At 42.1% G+C, this 18,366-nt stretch overlaps 1 long non-coding RNA gene across 1 annotated transcript; it reads left to right on the top strand.

The window, feature by feature from the left end:
- The first annotated feature begins 219 nt into the window (after positions 1–219).
- On the top strand, positions 220–12,065 carry LOC116663864. Its single transcript, XR_004320229.1, has 3 exons — positions 220–341; positions 501–571; positions 11,878–12,065. It is a non-coding gene; the product is annotated as an uncharacterized LOC116663864 (long non-coding RNA).
- The last annotated feature ends 6,301 nt before the right edge of the window (positions 12,066–18,366 follow it).

Here is an 18,366-nt window from a genome sequence, read left to right as displayed (position 1 = left end):
GTCCGTCTGTCTATGAAACTTTCCAAGAGCCTCTACGAAGGTGTGGCATTATCTTCCAGGATAAAGAGACCAGACAGTACACCTGTAAACCAGTGTAAGCCTGAAACTGGAACATGGCTCAAAACCCGCGAGAGGAAAAAGAACGTGTGAGAAGAGACTTGGTTCTAGACAAGATAAGGAATTTTTGTTACAATGTGTTTGGATACAAACACATGATAGTGGCACTGATTCTAAAATCTGCTTTTCTTGGCCGACAGCATGCTTCAAGAACAGTCGCAATGGTCACTGTCTCTTGCTGGCTTCTACTAATTCCAATTTCTCAGAGTACAAACTCCAGAAATGTGAGTTTGCTTCTGAGGGGAAAGGCTACGGGAATTCAGGGAGGAAATGACTTAATCTGTAATCAGATTTTGCTTTTTAGCACAAATTCGGTTGCTTCTTACCAGTATGATTTGAGTTCTCACTTACGGCTAATTTCACTTCATCTTGTTTCTTTCCAGAATGCTTATGGTAGTGCTCAGCAGCTAATTAATCAATGCCTGATGACGTCTGGGAGAGGACAACTTTGTGGGTAAGATAATGACTTCTTTGGGAGAGCAGCTTTATTTTTAAAATGCAGAGCATAATCATGCCTTTAAAGAATGTTGCTGCCATAGAGCTGAGTAGCGCAAATGGGTTGTGTCATGGAGCAGTGAGCAGGGGCGCCCTTTTCTTAAGAAGTCCCTTTGTGTAATAGTCAACAACCTAGGATGCTGCGTTTGCATGGCTGACCCTAGGGGAAGAGACGTTGGAGAAGGGGCAATCCAGGTGGAATCTGGATGAGGTGGGAGAGAGAGGAAGAGACGGGACACATTTGTGACATCAGTGCAGTTTGACTGCTGTCAGCGCAAACAAAGCTTTCTGTCCTTTTGGCATCTTCCCTGACTCTAAACGGGTGCAGGCAGAGTTCTCCTGGGCAGAGCCCAGCCCACTCCTGGGGATTAAGCTGCCACCAGAACCTCGCACGGGCACCGGGCCAGTGAGCCGGACGCACTGAGAGGCTGCTGAGCAGCAAGTCCTGAGACCGTGGAGGGAGAGTACCGGGGTGGACTTGGTGGTGACATCCCGGAAGTGGCCAGCAGCTGCTTCTGTCCCTGCCCCTAGAGTGGATGACACGGACTCTGCTGAAGACCCTGACTGATGAATTGCAATCAAGAGAATTTCCCCAACCTGCTGTGTCAATAGGCAGGAGGGGAAAGATTATGAAATCTGAACCAGAGAAGAGGAAAGGGAGTCAGAATGTCTTTCTTCTTATGAGGAAAGGCTTGTTGACTGGAGAAAACTCAGTCTGAGCCAAGGCTGCCCTTGGCAGCAAATATAAGGGTGCCTGACATTCTCAGAAGTACGGCACCGTCATGGGGCATTTCCACAGTTACCTCACCATGGCTGCACCTCACTACAACCAAATGAGGTGGGCAAAGGGGACAGTGAGCGTCACAACTTGCAGAATGCTGGGGAACATTTCTATCCTAAGGAGCTGCCCGTGCACTCAAGCCACAAGGCTGTTCTTCGGCAAATAGCTAAAGGTAGAAGTGAATGCCAATGTAAGTGCTTTTAGAAAAATTTCTTTTTGATGTCACAAAAAAACCAAGAAGGACCTAACCTTTCTCGCAAATGTAGAACATTCACAATGAGAACAGAAGGCATTCTGTTTGGGATGTTTCTGACAAGATCGTTACATTTTTCTTCGCTTTTTTCTTTTCTTCAAAACAAGAATAAAGGCAGCCGGTGACTTTCAGGTTGCCTTAGTCTTGATTACTCCAAGGGCATTAAGAGTTGACAGCTGCACACAATTCCAGGAATAAGGGTTTGTTTGGTACCTGGGTAAAATCACCAGTGTCTGGAGCTTTCTCAGCCTTAGACTCCCACAGGCCTCCCGTTGGTACCTAGTGTCAGAAGAATTGGGAAAAGACTCAACCTCTTTGAACCCGTGCTTCTCATCTGTGAAATGCAATGACAATATCTACTCTGTAAGTGCTAAGGGAGATGCAAGGCAGATAAACACATATAGTGCAATTGCCTGGCACCATAGCGTCGGGTAAACTCATTCAGTGGTGTGCTGGTGTAGATTTGTATGAACTCACAAGAGCTGATTTCTATAGTTCAGAAACTTTGCTAGCTAGCTGCTAAACCACTGGTAGCCTGAAACCGGTCATGGGAAGAGTATTTACACAGTGGAAATCAGCAAACTGTAAATCAGGGTTCCTCCCTAGCTGGTTGCTGAAGATTTACAAGCGTAGTACTACTGCTCTTAATAAATGTTTCTTCTGTTTTCTCCTGTTCAATATTGTTCTAAAAAATAGTATGAACTAAATACTTACTGGGTATAAATGTCGAAAATGTGATGAACTTTTCTTTCACTGGGGCAGAGCCTCTGTTGGCTTAAAGCACCAGTGAAGCAATTGTGGGATTCTAGGCACCCACAAGCTTAGTGGTTATGGCAGACACTGTTGGCTGCCTCCTCAACAAGCATTCCCTCGACCCTTACCTCTCTTCCCTCATCGCAGAACTAGATTCCTTGATTTCAGGGAAGTTAAGCTCCGATCTGAATTTATGGCCCCAGAGATAGATTGCAATTGCCCTAGTCACTCCTGGCCGTGGGATTCTCCTTCGCCGGTCGTTGGTCCAGCAGCATGCATATAACTGAGTTGTGGCTTCTCTTCTCAGATAAAAAAGGAGATCCTTGTTAGAAGAAAGCCCTTGAGTCTTTTTCTGCCCATTCACTTTGGGTATGGGGATGGGCTGCCTTGTGACCATAAGACATAAGGGAAAAAAACTAACTCCCTGAGGAGGTCTGAGTGGAAGAGTAGAGAGTGTGTATTTCTGTGACAATGTTATTGAGCCATTGATTGAACTCTGGACCTACCTCTCACCAATAAAAATAAAAAAGTTTAAAGTGTAATTACATTTTTCTATTACTTGCAGCCAAAAGAATTCCTATCTAATACGGGAGGGCAACATATTGCAAGTGCAGCTGTCTTTTCAAAGTTCCCTAGATTATATTTTGCAGTTAACATCTACTTATAAAGCCCATCCTGGCTCTAATCTCAAAAAGCACAGGGCTCAGAGTGAGAGGGGACCATACTATGACAAGGAGGAGACAGGTACGGAATGGGGAGGGGAGATATTAATGGGTCTGGGGACTTCCCTCTGGACCTGTGTGGACTTATTCAGCTATTATAGCTGAATCAAGCATGGATGGACGTCACTTTGAAGTTCTTAAAGGGACTTATGGGGTATTCCTCTAGGCACAATATTATTAGGATCTTCTCAGGATTACTTTATCCAGACTTACTTTGAATATTTACCAGAAAGGATATCTGGGAAATTCATTCCCAAGTGGCAAGTAAACAGAAAGAAGTTTTACAGGCCTGCTGGAGATGGGGGGGAGGGCTCTCTAGACGCTGTACCTATCATCCTTCCAAACAAAATCTGAGAAGAATGCGTCATCATATGCGTGAGAAAATAAAAACCTGAGGAGGATGAGGCTTTTCCAGCAGAGGAAACAGTGAACTCGCTCATGACATACCAGCCAAGTGTCAGAATCTGCTTAGGACTCCCCAGGAGATGGGACTCTTGCAGCCAAGTCAATGGACTGCCAACAGCAGCAGAGGAGCAGGGAGGAGGACATTTAAGAGAAGAAGTTGGCAATATAGACCTTGCTTCCAGGGGCAGCTGGGAAGTAGAGACAGAAATCTCTGCCTGTCGGGATGGTTTCCCTCCACGCCCCACAGCAGGGGTGTTTCCAGATTGTTAGAGGAGCACGGGGCGCAGGAGATGAGAAGTGTGATTCAGGAGGGAATGAAAATAGCCCAACGTGCTTCATCTCCCCCCCGGCCCAGCTCCCAGCTCCTCTCTGTCTCTGCAGAGTCTGTGATCATGTCTGAAGGCAACTTCTTCCTATACCCCAAAGGCTAGAAGCTTCTGAGAGCTCAGCTGTCAGGCGAGCACCCGAGAGGGACAATGACGACAGTGAGAAGCCACATTCAGGCTCTTCAGCACTGGGAGATGCAGAGAACTGCTAGCAAGTCTATGAATGGCCTCTGAGGCTGTTTCGCGCTTATAAAGTCCTCCTTTCTCCTTTTGCTGAAAACTCCCATGGAAGTGAAAGGAATCTCTGTCTTGTTTATCTCAAAGCGGGGTTTGTAAAAAAAAAAAATTTTTCAACATTATCTAAGTAGCTCCTTGCTGGCTAATTTTCAGGGCTAAATATCTCAACTGCTCCAAAACATTTATTTTTCATATTAGTCAAAGAAACTGGTGATGGGGTCTGACATCAGATATATTTTCCATTTATACATTCTGTTTCTCTTTCTTTAGGGAGAGAGCCAATGCTTAAACCTTTTCAGGAGCTTTTTTTTTTTTTTTTTTTTTTTTTTTAACAACTGCTCACTGATAAGAGTTCATCAGAATAAAATCAACTTCAGGAAGCAGGGGAGTTACTGCAAAGTGTCCTTGTTATTTGGGATCAGTGAACTCCAAATCCCTTAAAGCTGTTGCAGACCCACAAAAGAAGCCTGTCCCCCTGTAGAAAAGTAAGCAAGAGTGTGCCAGGGACACTGGAGAGTCATGGCCTTTATCTGGGGGTGTGAGTGGAATTCCAGAAGTGATGTCTAAGTGAGTGTGTACACCGCACCACTGCCTCACTTCCCTCATGTCCAGGAAGCAGGCACAAAAAAGCTGTGTGTGTGTATGTGTGTGTGTGTGTGTAAGCTATAATCATGCTACAATTACATCATTCAAAATAAGACTATAAATAATTTCAGTGACAGAGACACACTGACACACTCAAGATACCTTAAAAAATGTTTGTTGGGAGCCACGCTTCTGCTTCTGACACTACTGCTGCTGATTTTTAAAAAAATGGAAACCCCCCCCCCCCAAATCCAAATACCCTGCCATTGGGAGATCAGGATTGGAGTAGCACTGGATGACAGGGTGGTGGGTGATGTGTCCAAAGTCACATGGGTGGCTTCCTGTTCCTTCCGGCCTGTGCCTCCATTTCATTATTTCTGCTTTCTCAGAGTTTTTGCTTCCTCATCTTACTCATAGTTTCTGTTTCCTCTTAATTTCTCTGGCCATGTGTGGATCCAACTGTACCTCGCAATGTCTCTCAACACACCCTTTCAGCCCCGAGCTGTCTTCTCCCTTCCTCACTCACCATGTGTTTCCACATCCCAGATTCTGGGAGCGAGTTTGATGGCTCAGCTCTTCTTTTCCTATACAGCTGGCTGTCCCGAGCTGGGCTGCCCTTAGACACAGCCAGCTGTAACCTAGGCATAGGATCACGCGGTTCAAACGGTGACAGTCTTGACAGTCTCTTGCTTGGGGGCAGTGGATGGGGCAGTTAATAGGAGATTGTTAGGAGTTTGGGTACCACAATTGACATGTCTAATGTAAATGTGTGAGTGTGCAGTTAAAATGTCCTCTTAGTTTAAATTTCTATTAAGGATTTTTAATATTGGGTTTGTCTCACAGGAATAAAGTTCATACTTGTGTGTATGTATGTCTGCCTTATCCTGCATAAGAATTCTGAGTGAAAAAAAATACCAAAGAATATGCATCTCAGTTGAAATGTTGCCTCCTCATGGAGTCTTTCCTGACCATCAAATCTGAAGGAACCACTGAGTCACTTGCCCCCAACTCCCCATCACTTCCTTTATTTTCTTCATGGTTCTTATTACCTGAAATTACATTAAAAAATAATTTAGTGCCTCTCTTCCCCTCCCCCTGAGACCATAAGCTTCTTGAGGGCAGGGACTTGGCTGATCTTGTTTAGCATTTTATTCTCCAGCACCTGAGACAGTAACAGGCACAATTAAATATGAGTTAAACAAATGAATTAATAAACAAATGGAGTCGATGATGAATGCATCGGAGAGCTCCAGCTTTAGTGTATACAAGAATCATTGGTTCTTGTTAAAAATGCTGATTCTTTACAGATACCATGATTGAGCTTTTCTGGGGAAGAGCCCAGGATTCATCACTGTAAACAACCAGTGATTCTGATGTGAGTTTGCAAAGACCACATTTTGAGGTACACTGATGGAGTTGAACCTGCAAGACCTTTGACTTGAAATTCCCCACCCAATCAATACAATAACAAACGTGAGATTACAGGGGCAAGCACTTGGAAGCTTGGAGCTTGTTCCCTGTGTCATCAAGGGCTGTCATGAGCTATGTCCTATCAACTAATCTGTTGTTCACAACCAGATCATTGGCTGCTTTTACCAGAAGAAAGAGAAATGGACGCTGGGCCAGCATAAACAGCAGATTTCCACTACAAATATCTTGGCAAGATAGCATCACTCCCAAACTCCTCTTCATGGTGGTGAGGAATATTTCATGACCTGATTTCTGAAGACCCACCCAGCCACACCTGTCACAGCTAACCAGTCTCACTATTAACAGGGAAATGCTGACCTTCTGGCAGCTTCTACCAGACCACCATGCTCTTTATCACCTCTGGGCAATGGCATGTTGGTAAATGTTCATCAACCGGATCTTCCAAGGCAAAAAAGCCCTGCTAAGTAGTGTTTGCCAATTTCTGTGGTGTAAATTCTCCCACCATGACTGAGTGCAGGCTGTCGGCATCAAGTCACTAAACGTGAGGTTGGAGGAGAGGCGCACAACTAACTCTTCTGGGAGGTATGCATGGGCTCCAGCCACCACTTCCTCTGGCTCTTTGCACAGTCTGTTTTTTCTGCCTAGAACCACCTTCCCCAAGTTCCTCCACTCCCTGCCACAATTCCAGGCTAATTTCTATAGAGGTTCAACCTGTGGCCCGGCTGTAGCCACCTTGTCTGGGAGCAATGCTCCTCCTACCTGCTTCCAAGTTCCCTGTGATTCCCACTAGTGCAGATGCTCATGAGCATCTCCATTAGACCACGTGACATCCACCAGACTTGCATGGCACCCAGCACACAGTGAGTACTCCAAAATGTTCATTGCATGCCTGAATGACTGTACCCTTGTGTCCCACAAAATCTCTGCACAGGGACAGCTGTCAAGTTGACCTGGTACGAGGCCATGGAGAACTTATTTATTAAAGATCTAAACAATGCAGTTTGGAAATGACTTTCCAAGGCTGGTCGCTGGCTCATTCTCACTTCATTAAGATGCTTATGCCCCAGAGATCAATGATTGCACTTTTTGGTCCCTAGCCCTGCGTTTGCCTTCATTGTCCCTGAAGCCCCAAGGAGGCATTCATTAGTGAATGAGCACCTCTCACAAGGATGGAAGATGTCTATTTGTGAGCTGAGAGTTTCGCTTGTTTTTATTTGTGAGAAATGCTCACCAGAGGGACAATAAAACCATCAGGATTGGTGGGGGTTGGCACGGCAGAGGATGCTGAGACAATGGTGGGAGGGAGATAGGGACAAGGACCAGTCAGGAGGAAAATTTGAGAGTTACAGATTCATTCTCAACATATTTTCTGAGCTGGGAGGAAGTGAACATTCTATAGTCAAAAGGCTTTGAAGGTTGGTTTAATGTTGCACCCTCTTTCTGGGAAATTAGAGATAACAGATCCTTCTGACCCTCAGCAATAAAATATAGATCAGCACCTCAAAGAAGGGTCAGTGTCTACTTGTATAGGAGGTAGGAAATGAACGGTTTAAGCTCTCTGGGTACCCAGTGGAAGAGACCCGTGTGCCCGTGTCCCTGTCCTCCCCTGCGCCTCCACCCCAAGGGTTAGGGCTGGAGCGGTGCACAGGCACACGTTCATGGGCGCACCGGCTGCAGCGCAGACAGGAAGTGGACGGCCGACAGCTACTGCCTCCTGAGTGTGCTTTTATAATTATGTGGACTCTGTTGAAAGGGAAGGGAACAATCATTTCTTGAGCCTTGTAATTTCCATAGCATCATTGTTATAGGAAGAGTTTTTTCCTCTTTATTCTTTGCTTCACTGACTCCTTATATTTCCTCCAACAGTTTCTAAAACAGTTTCACATAAGAGCAAACATTTCCAGAGCTCCATTGCATACCAGCCCTGTAGTTAGATGGAGGTAGGAAAACAGAGGCCTTGATCTCTGACACAAGAACTTTACAGACAAAAGAAGAGGTTCTTTATCTGGTACCATGATTGCCAAGGGAGTCCAGAGATGGCCTTCAGGGGTTTTGCACATGCCTTGACCTTGAATGCAAAATTTCAACTGTTTGGGGAAAGGACCCATCACTTTCATTGGTCTGTCAAAAAGGTTCCTTCCTGAAGCCCACAATGTTAAGAGTTGGGCGATGATGTAATAGAACAAGGCTGCACTCAAGGGATCAGGAAAGCACGTGGTCTCAGAACAACCCTGTGTGGGAGTCAGAGCTCAGAGGTGATGCCCTGAAGGAGAAACAGGTGGGCTTGGGCCTTGGACAGGTGAGCTTTAAATCCTGGCTCTGCCACTGAGCCACCGGGGGACTTTGGGCAAGTTGTATGACTTCCCTGAACCCTGGTCCTCACTTGCTGTGAGGTTTAAATCGGACAAGGTACACCATGTTTGAAAAGCTGTGCGACACGGCACAGATTATTTTTAAACAGCGTGTCAGTTATATTTCCCAATGCTGTGCTCAATAGGTTCTTCCGTCTCCAGACCCTTTTCAGGTGAAGAACTTCTAACTTTAAAGCAACGAGTCCAATTGTTCATCTGAAAAGGTACAAGAAGTACTTATTTTCTCTGTTTCTAGACTTTTGTGAATGTTCTATAGTGTACTGAAATTTAGAAGAATTTTACCTGGAAAGGTGTCTGGAGGTTAAAGAAAAATAATATAGAGCCTATTATTTGAAAATGCTGCAGCACACTGTTTAAAAATAGGTTTGTCTATGTCCCCAGATTTTTCAGACACCTCTATATACAGGTTGCTGAGACACCATTATACTTTGTTTTCTCCTGGGGAGGAAGCAGAGGGGTGTGAGTCCCAAGACAGCAGCCAGCAGCACAGCGAGAGGCCCCCTCGTTCCTGGTCTGCACGCCGCCAGCTGTCCGCCGCCAGCGTTGCCACCACCCCCAGCCTCTGTCCCTCCCAACTGCAGCAGCCTGGTGGCGTCTAGCTGTCCTCCTCCAAGTGCTCATCCCTGACCGATGACCACCCTGGGTCTGACCTCAGGGGAAAAGACCACTAGTCCGAGAAGAGTTCAGCCGCATCTATTCACATGAACACGGTTTTTAAAAAATGATGGTTAGAGAAGGAGAATCCTGGAGGAGTCTTTGTCCCCGCTCCTCAGGTGGGGTGCCCTGCTGGGTGCTCCCAGAGGGCCCTGCACTTCGCCCTCTCAGCTCTTTGCACCCGGATTGCAACTGCTTGCTTGCCGCTCTGTCTCCCTCCCCGGCTCATATCCAGTGCTCACTGGTCCTCCCTGGCTCACAACCAGTGCACACCAATGCTCACCAGCGCATCATGGGGCCTGCATGTGCTCACAAGTATCTTTCAAAGAACTACTTCTTGAAGAAACTGTCTTCCTGAAAACGTTGCTACTGAGATTATAAAGTTACACTTGGAGATAAAAGTTACTCAACCAAGAAATGTCTTGTTAGTAAAACCAAACATCTGAGCTACAACTTCCCAACTGCTTTTCACCTATGAAGCTGTGACGCCAACATAAGAAGATACATAGCGTGCAAATCAGCAAAATCACTTGAATCAGCGAATTTTACTGATGAAGCAGGGAGCACTAAGGTGCTATCTAAGAGTCCTGGATCCACTTCCCAGGCAGTTTCTCTGGGTGAGCAGCACACCAAAGACACCTTTGGGTCGGGAAATTGAGGGAAGTGGTTCCCAATCCCAGCAAGGCAAAGGTTCACCTAGAAGGTTTTTGCAAAACACAGTTTTCCAAATTATAGTCCTGGAGATGCTGATTCAAGAGGCCTGATGTGGAGCCCGGAATCTGTTTTTAAGTGCTCCCCATGATTTAGTTAACCATTTAGGTTTGGGGACTGACTTCTGAGGGACCTGTAACTGAGCAGCCTTGGACTGGTTCTCTAGGACTCACATCTCTAAAGCAGTGGTTGAGTATGTGTGAGAATCACCCACAGACCTCATTAAAAATGCAGATTTCACATCCAGTAGAAAGTGGCTACAACGATGAAGAGAGTCAACAGCAAACATAGGTAAAAAGTGGGAGCAGCTGAAACTCTCATGACATTGCTGATGGGAGCATAAAACTGTGCAGTATTTTTGAAAAACTGTTTGGCATTTTCTTATAAGGCTGAACATACGTCTACTCTGTGATCAAGCAATTTCACTCTTAAGAATTTACCCAAGAGAAGTGAAAGCATATGTTCACATAAAGACTTGTGTACTAATTTTCAGAATAGCTAAAAACTAGAAACAGTTTCTGGTGGGCACACTCTAAGGTGGCTCCTGATAATCCACAGCTTTGTATAATTCCCTTTCCTCCAGTCTGGGTGAAGTTTGTGACTTGTTCTATCCAATATAGCAAAGGTGATGGAATGCCACCTCATAATTATGTTATATAAGATTCTGTTTTACAAGACTGAAGAGGGAGCCTCTCCTGCTGGCCTTGAAGGAGCAGATAGCCATGCTGTGAACTGCCTAAGGAGAGGGCCACATGGCAGCTGGTGGCCAGTAAGAAGCCAAGATCCTCAGTCCCACAATTGCAAGGATCTGAATTCTGAACTTGAAAGAAGTCCTGAGCTCCAGACAGTAATGCAGCCTGGCTGACACCATGATTGCAGTTTTGTGAAATTCTGAGCACAGGGCCCAGCTAAGCCATGTCTAGACTCTTGACCCATGGAAATTGTGAGATAATAAATTTGTGTCATTTTAAATCGCTGCATTTGTGGTAATTTGTTATACTGCATAGAAAAGGAATACACAATTCAAATGTCCATCAACAGATGAGTGTATAAACACAATGTAGCACATTCCTGCAATGGAATACTACTTAACAGCAAAAAGGAACTAACTATTGATTCATGTAATGACATGGATGAGTATCAAAAACATGTTGAGTTAAAAAAGCCTGACTCAAAAGAGTATATGCGTGTGATAGAAATGAGAACAGCGGTTGTTTCTGGCGGTGGGGTGGGGGGACTGGCTGAAAGGAAACTTTCTGGAATGGCAGAAGTCTTGGTTGGGGTGGTGGTTAATGAGGTACGTATATTTGTCAAATCCCATTAAATGGTATACTTAAAATATCTGCATTTAATTGTATGTAAATTATACTTCAATTTTAGTGCCTCTGCCTTCCAGATTCCGATTCAGTGGGTCTAACCCAGGCAGCAGGATAGATTCTTCATTATTAACAAGCATCCCCAGACAATGCTAATGCAGAAGTCCTTAGACCACATATTTAAAAACACTACCAAGCAGTGGGTTATTTAAGGAAGAAGGATGGAGGAATCAGAAACATATGGTTTCTTCTGACTCAGTCTAGCTTTTTCCCAAGAGACCTGTATTCTAATTAGAACAACAATGTCTTCATTTGTTTTTCAGCCAGTCAGCAAGCAACTTCATTCAGTTCAATTATTTGAGAATTTTCCAACTACTTGCTATTTATCTTATTCAAAGAAATTGTAACACATAGCCATTCTTCCCAAAGACCTAAAAATTTAATTGAGGAAAAACGCCTGTGTATGCATGAAACTGGAAACTTCAACTGCAATGCAAAGCAAACAAAATCATCACCCACTCTACTCAGATCTAGTTTTTCTTGGTCACTTTCCCGATAGCCCTGCTTTTGTCATTTTATCTTTAAAGTCACCTTTTTATGGGATAGTTAATCACTTTAATGATCATGCAGACGTTGTTCCCCTTCCTAGATTTCCTCCATTTTTCCAGTCTCAAAGGCTTTTCTCTCATTTTATCCGCTTTTGCTCTGATTGGCCACAGACCACATTGCTGAGAGGTTGCAGGAGCTCTCGGCTACGGATCATGACAGAAGTCAGCCCCACCTGCCTTCCCCGATGTCTTGGCGAAGCTCTTGGTACTGCCCCGTATTTAAAGAACCAAGAAAGGAAACTTATTCCAATCAGACGCCCAGCTGGACAGATGAAATACAACATCTTAATTCCCAGATGCTGCTGCTCTTCACTGAGCTTACTTCACTTGGGGAAATTTCTGTTAACTATCTTAGCATCGAAATTTAATCCTAATTAAGTCTCACAATCTATAATGTTCATGCAGATTCATACTTTTGAAAGCTTCCTGACAATTTTCTACTTCATTTTCCTCCATTCCAGGTCATTCTAAATGATGTTTTTCTATTATGGACAATAAAATGGTCAATGGTCCAGAAAATAATGTTTATCTTTGGTAATACAGATAGATATTTTCTCCTTTATAATGGAAGAGTAAGATACACCAAATTGGAAAAGGCTTTTCGAACGTATTGTTGTTACAGTTAATTCCTATTCATCTAGGATGTAAATCCAAGGACCTAAACAAAACAGTACATTTAAAGAAAAGTAACCAGGATGGAAAATGCACAGGGAATCTTTGGTCCAAAGCAGGGAAGGCTCAAATGGGCCTTCTAAGATAGGACGCACTGACTACATGACTCCAAGAAGTAAAATCATGTCTAGGCTTGGAAGGAATGGAGTGACAGGGTTTAGTGCAATAAATAAGGAGCCATTTTCTTATGATGGCTATTGAAAGCTATATTAAGCTTCTAGGGATTGTTTACTCATTTTCCATGTCTGCCATAAGAAATCACAAATTTAGCAGCTTAAAACAACACCCAGTTATTACCTCACAGTTCTGTGAGTTTTAGGGTAATTTGTTACGGAGCAACAGAGCACTAACACATGTGGCTTTATCCATAATGCATCTTTTTTCTTGCATTCCATGTCTAATCCATCAGAAAATCTTACTGACTCTATTCATATCCATAATCTGACCATCTTTCACTATCTCCACTGCTACCACCATGGCCCATCATCTCTCTGCTTCCACGCCTGCACTGCCTCAGTCTGTTCTTAAAGGAGAACCCGTGATCCTTGTAAGACCTCAGTTAGATCATGTCACTCCCCTGCTCAAAACCCTGCAATTTTTTCCTCATTTCACATATAAAAGCCAAATTATTAGTGACTCTGCATGTGGTTCCCTCCCCTACCCCATCCTCTCAGATCTCATCAACTGCTAAAATACACCACCCCCCTCCCTATCCTCCCATCTCCCCCAACACTCCACACTCACCACACTCACCTCTTTGCCTCTATTTAAATTTGCAAGCCCCTCCACCCTCCACACCCCTCCCTATATCCTTAGCACTTATCACTGCCTGACAAATGTTCAGGGCCAGGCCATTTCTGTCTAGCCCAGGACTCCTCTAATAGGCAGTCTCACCCCAGAGTTCCCCTCTGGGTTGGCAGAGACACTGTTAGATTTGCATAATAGTCTCAAGGTTTTCTTTGCCCCATTTTGCCTCCTTTTCCTGTTATCTTTTATAGGCATTACCCCCACTCATTTGTTGCACTCCTAATTCCATCTTAGTGTCTGCTTCCCAGAGACCAGAACCAACACATGTACTGGTAGAAGCACTTTACTTATTATTAATTCATTTAAATGCTTGCCTTTCCCCCCTTTTAGCTTCTACTTGTAGAGCTTTCAAATTTTCTTAGGATCTAAAATCCTAGCAGCATGGGAATTAACTAAGCTTCCTAAATCCTTATTTTTATCAGCAAAACTCTTCCTGGTTCTTAACCTTAAATCATGACAAAATCCCATTTTTCCTTTTTGGAAAGAAAGTAAACCTTTGCTAGACCTTTTGGCCCCCTTTAATTACCTCTGTCTTTTCACTGCCACACTTTCTAAATGAGCTGTCTCCTTTTTCTCTCTGTACACCTGTTCATGGACTTGGCCATCTGACTTCACCCTGCTCTCCTGGGACCCTGCTGTGGCTGGCACTCTCAAGAACTCCCTGCTTGGAACTCTTGCCTCTGCTGGTTAGTGGCCCATATCATCTCCTTTCCCCTCCTCACTCATCTATTTCTTCTGGATTTTCTTTGCTTTCTCATCTTCTCCTCCACCTCTGGTCTGGATATTCCCAAAGGCACAGGACTTGGGCCTCTCCCTTCTGTCTCTGCACACTTTCTTCCAGAGAACTCACTCATCCTCATGGCTTTGGCTGTCACTTGCAGATTTCTCATGATGTTGACCTCTGTCACTTCAGTGCTTTCTTACCACTTCAGAAATTCCATAGAGGAAAGCTGGACATGGAAACCAGAAACCATAAGTGTAGACACTAGTAAATTTGATGACCAAAAATTTAAAACACTTTCATGGTTAAAAATCCAACAAAGGAATATGAAAACAACCACTGAGCTAACCTATCATAACCAAAGTTAATAGATTAATCATACATTGAGAAAAAATATTTATAATTTATATGGCAAATGACTAATTTTCTTACTATACAGACAACTCTTACAAATCCATTCAAATACCCCAAAATAACCCAATAAGGAAAAAATGGGGAAAAAGTATGAATAGAAAATTTATAGGGTTAAAGAAAGGGAAGTGGCTGCTGGGACAACTGGATGTTGACATATGAAAGAATGAATTTGGACCCCTACTTCACAACATATACAAATGTTAACTCAAAATAGATCAAAGTTCTCAGTATAAGAGCTAAAACTATAAAATCCTTACAAGAAAACATACATGTAAATCTCTGTGATCTTGGATTAGGCAAAGGTATCTTAGATATGATGCCAAAAGCACAGGAACCAAAGAAAAAATAAATAGGCCTTTTTCAAAATTAAAAACTTCTATGCATTAAAGGACACTATCGAGAAAGTGAAGAGACAAGTCACAGAATGTGAGAAAATATCTGCAAATCATATACTAAGGGATTGGTATACCTAGAATATGTAAATAACACTTACAAGTCAACAATTAAAAGTTAAACAAGTTAAAAATGAGCAAATAAACAAATTTTCAAATAGGCAAAGCATCTGAATGGATATTTTTTCAAAGAAGATACACAAATGGTCAATAAGCACATGAAAATCTGCTCAACCTCAATAGTCACTAAGAAAATGCAAATCAAAACCATAAGGAGATGCTACTTCACACGTACTAGGGTGATTATAATTTGAAAAAAAAAGGGCAACAACAAATATTGGTAAAGATGTATAGAATTGGAACCTTCATACACTGCTGATTGAAATGCAAATAGTGCAGCCCCTGTGGAAAAGTTTGGCAGCTCCTCAAAAAGTTAAACACAGAGTTACCATATGACCTAACAATTCTATTTTTAAGCATATGCTCAAGAGCACTGAAAATATATATTCATACAGAAACTTGTATGCAAATATATATAGCAACATTATTCATAATAGGCAAAATGTGGTAACAGCCCAAATGTTTATCAGGTGATGAATGGATAAACAAAATGTGGTATATCCATACAGCAGAATATTACTCAGCCATAAAAAAATAAAGGACTGATACACGTTCAACATGGATGAACCTTGAAAACATGATGCTGAGTGAAAGACACCAATCACAAAAGGCAACATATTACTTGATTCCTTTTAGAGGAAATATCCAGAATGTCTTGGAACTAGACAGAGGTGGTGCTCATACAATCTTGTAAATACACAAAAACCACTAAAATTTATACTTTAAAATGGTGAGTTTTATGGTAGGTAAATTATATCTCAATAAAAAAAAAGTGGCTAATAAACATGGGAATACAAGATCAAACTCACTAGCAATCTTGAATATTCAGACTAAAACAACAATGAGGATTCATTTTCCCTATTAGATTAGCAAAGATTTAAAATCTATAACACATACAGCATTTCATGGTTGGAGAGAAACACTTATATTCTGCTGGGGGAAGAGTAATCTGGCATATGTGTTCATACTCTTTGAATAAATAACCTCACTTTGAAGAATTTATTCTATACTTATATTTGCACATATAAGTAATGTTTAAAGCTGTTACCTGTAGTCTTGTTATTAAGAGTTAAAAACTGAAAACCATTTAACTGTACAGCCATATAATGAATGGAATGTTAAGCTACTGAAAAAACAATAAGGTAGCTTTATATGGAAAGATGCTCCCAGTATATTGTAATGTTAAAAAAAGTTATCATATATTGTTATGATATACATATCTATATATAGGTATATGTATATCAGCTGTAAACTTCTAAAAATGTTATATTATATATATACCATATACCTTATATATAAATATATGTACATTATATATAAAATACATCCCATTTTTACCCAAAATGTATGTTTGCATGCATATTAATTTGTAACATACAGATTAAAGAAACATACATTAAAATGTTAATAATGGTCCTTTGGGGATGAAAGAAGATGAAATTTGGGGGAAATTTTACTTCTTATCTATGATTATTATTTGTTTTAAAAATAAGCATATTCAAATCTTCTGTAATCAGAAAAACTAAACACTATTTATACAAATTAATGAATATCTTGGAAGCTCAAAACAGAATATGTGTACCTTATGGCACATTTTAAGGTGTTTTGAAGAGACTATTTTAGAGAAGTAAATAAAAGTTCTTAGAATCTGCCATCTAAGATATCCTGGAATCCTATTTTTCTTGAAGTATTTCTTTATATGTGTTTATCATCAGTTAATTTTCCCCCCTCTCTCACACAGTTACTAAGAGTTTTTATATTTTTCTACCTAAAACATAAAAGAGCTGGGACTTTGGAAGTAAGAGGCTTCTGCTAGTGGACTGTAATCCTGCTACATAGAGGGTGGCTATGCCTGTGAGGAATGATTAATGGCTAACATTACTCTGATTATCAATAACTTCACAGCTAACAAAGAACTCTGCGCTTCTCACCTCATGGAACTGAGGGACCTAATGCTATTGCAGGTTCCTGTCTCCTTAATCACTGTGTCCCTGGGATCTGGCTCAGGCAATGTGCACCATAGGTGTTTTTTTCTAAACTGAACTGAACTTGAGGAGAGAAATAGGCAGAAGGATCCCAATTAATCACATGCACTGAAGGTTGGGGGTGGAAATAGGGCATGAAGAGGAGAATGGTGAAAATAGGAATCACCCTGAAGCCATTTAATAGGATTTCAAATTTCCTCCCCCTTCCCATCTTACCTTTATGATCTAGACAGGGAGGCAAGACAGGAAGTCCAGAGGAAAGTGACAAGGGGGAAATGGACAAAGGGAAAGGACAAAGGTAAGTTTCTCCAAGGCCCCGTTTTCCAGAAGCCAGTCATAAGCCCTGAACTGCAGGGTAAGTGAAGAGTATGAAGTTGGCCTCGATCAGATAACCGTACCAAGCACTTCATTGTTTGTCCTCTAATCACGGTGAATTGGTTTGGGGGCAGAGGGGGAGGCTTGCTGTTATTATTGCTTTGTTTTGTTTTTTGGTTTCTTAAAGCCAGCCATGGTCTGGTCTCTCTTCAATATTTAGCTGAATTATGTCAGGAGGTTGCTATTTGAAATTGTCACACTTTTCAAAATCCTCAACCAGCAGGGAGCATGGTTATAATGCAAATGGTCCAAAGTCTCCTTCAAAACTGCCAAACTTGAGGTTTCAGGTTGTGGCTTGCAGTTGCTTTAAATTCTCTCTTTGCTCTGAATTCTGCTCAGTTCAAATGAAATTCATGCTTCCCACATCAAGACAGACAGGGAGCCATCTGAAATTTCCTGAAACACCTGGTACCAGGCAGGTTGAGGCAGGCAAACCTGTCATGCTGCCCTTGACAGGTTTGTGATACCATCTTTTTTTGGTCTTTATGTTATTTACTGGCAAATTCCAAGTAATCTCAGTACTGATGAATCCAAAACAGCTACTGTGACTGCGCTATCACCACCCCCCAGAGTACAGACTTCCATTGGTCCAGAGCAGAGATTTTGCAAACTGGAGGCGATGTGACCCATTGGTGGGTGGCACAAACAATTCAATGGATCATGACAGAATTTAAAAATAATATCAAGTAGAATAAAATGGGGGGGAAGGTCAGAATTTATAGTTCATAGGAAAGTAAGAACTGTTCTATGATACAAGTTTTAATTATATACATGTGTATGCTTATTTATGTTGTAGGTTACAATATTAAGTGCTTTTCTTACAGTCATTGTCAAAAGAGGTTGATGGCCACTGATCTAGAGTGGAAGTTGGCAAACTACAGTTTGAAGGCCAAATCCAACTAGTTGCCTGTTGTCTACATGGACTGCAAGCTAAGAATGGCTTTCACATTTTTAAATGTTTGGAAAACAATCAACAGAAGAATATTTCATGACTTGTGAAAATCATGTGAAATTCAAATTTCCATATTTCCATATTGTCCATGAAGGATTATTGGAACAAAGCCATGCCCATTTGTTTATGTACTGTCTGTGGTTGCTTTTCCAAGAGTTGGGT

The sequence above is a fragment of the Camelus ferus genome, chromosome 5, assembly GCF_009834535.1.
Source record: "Camelus ferus isolate YT-003-E chromosome 5, BCGSAC_Cfer_1.0, whole genome shotgun sequence".
Lineage (NCBI taxonomy): Eukaryota > Metazoa > Chordata > Mammalia > Artiodactyla > Camelidae > Camelus > Camelus ferus.
This window is presented reverse-complemented; position numbering and strand designations above follow the sequence as displayed.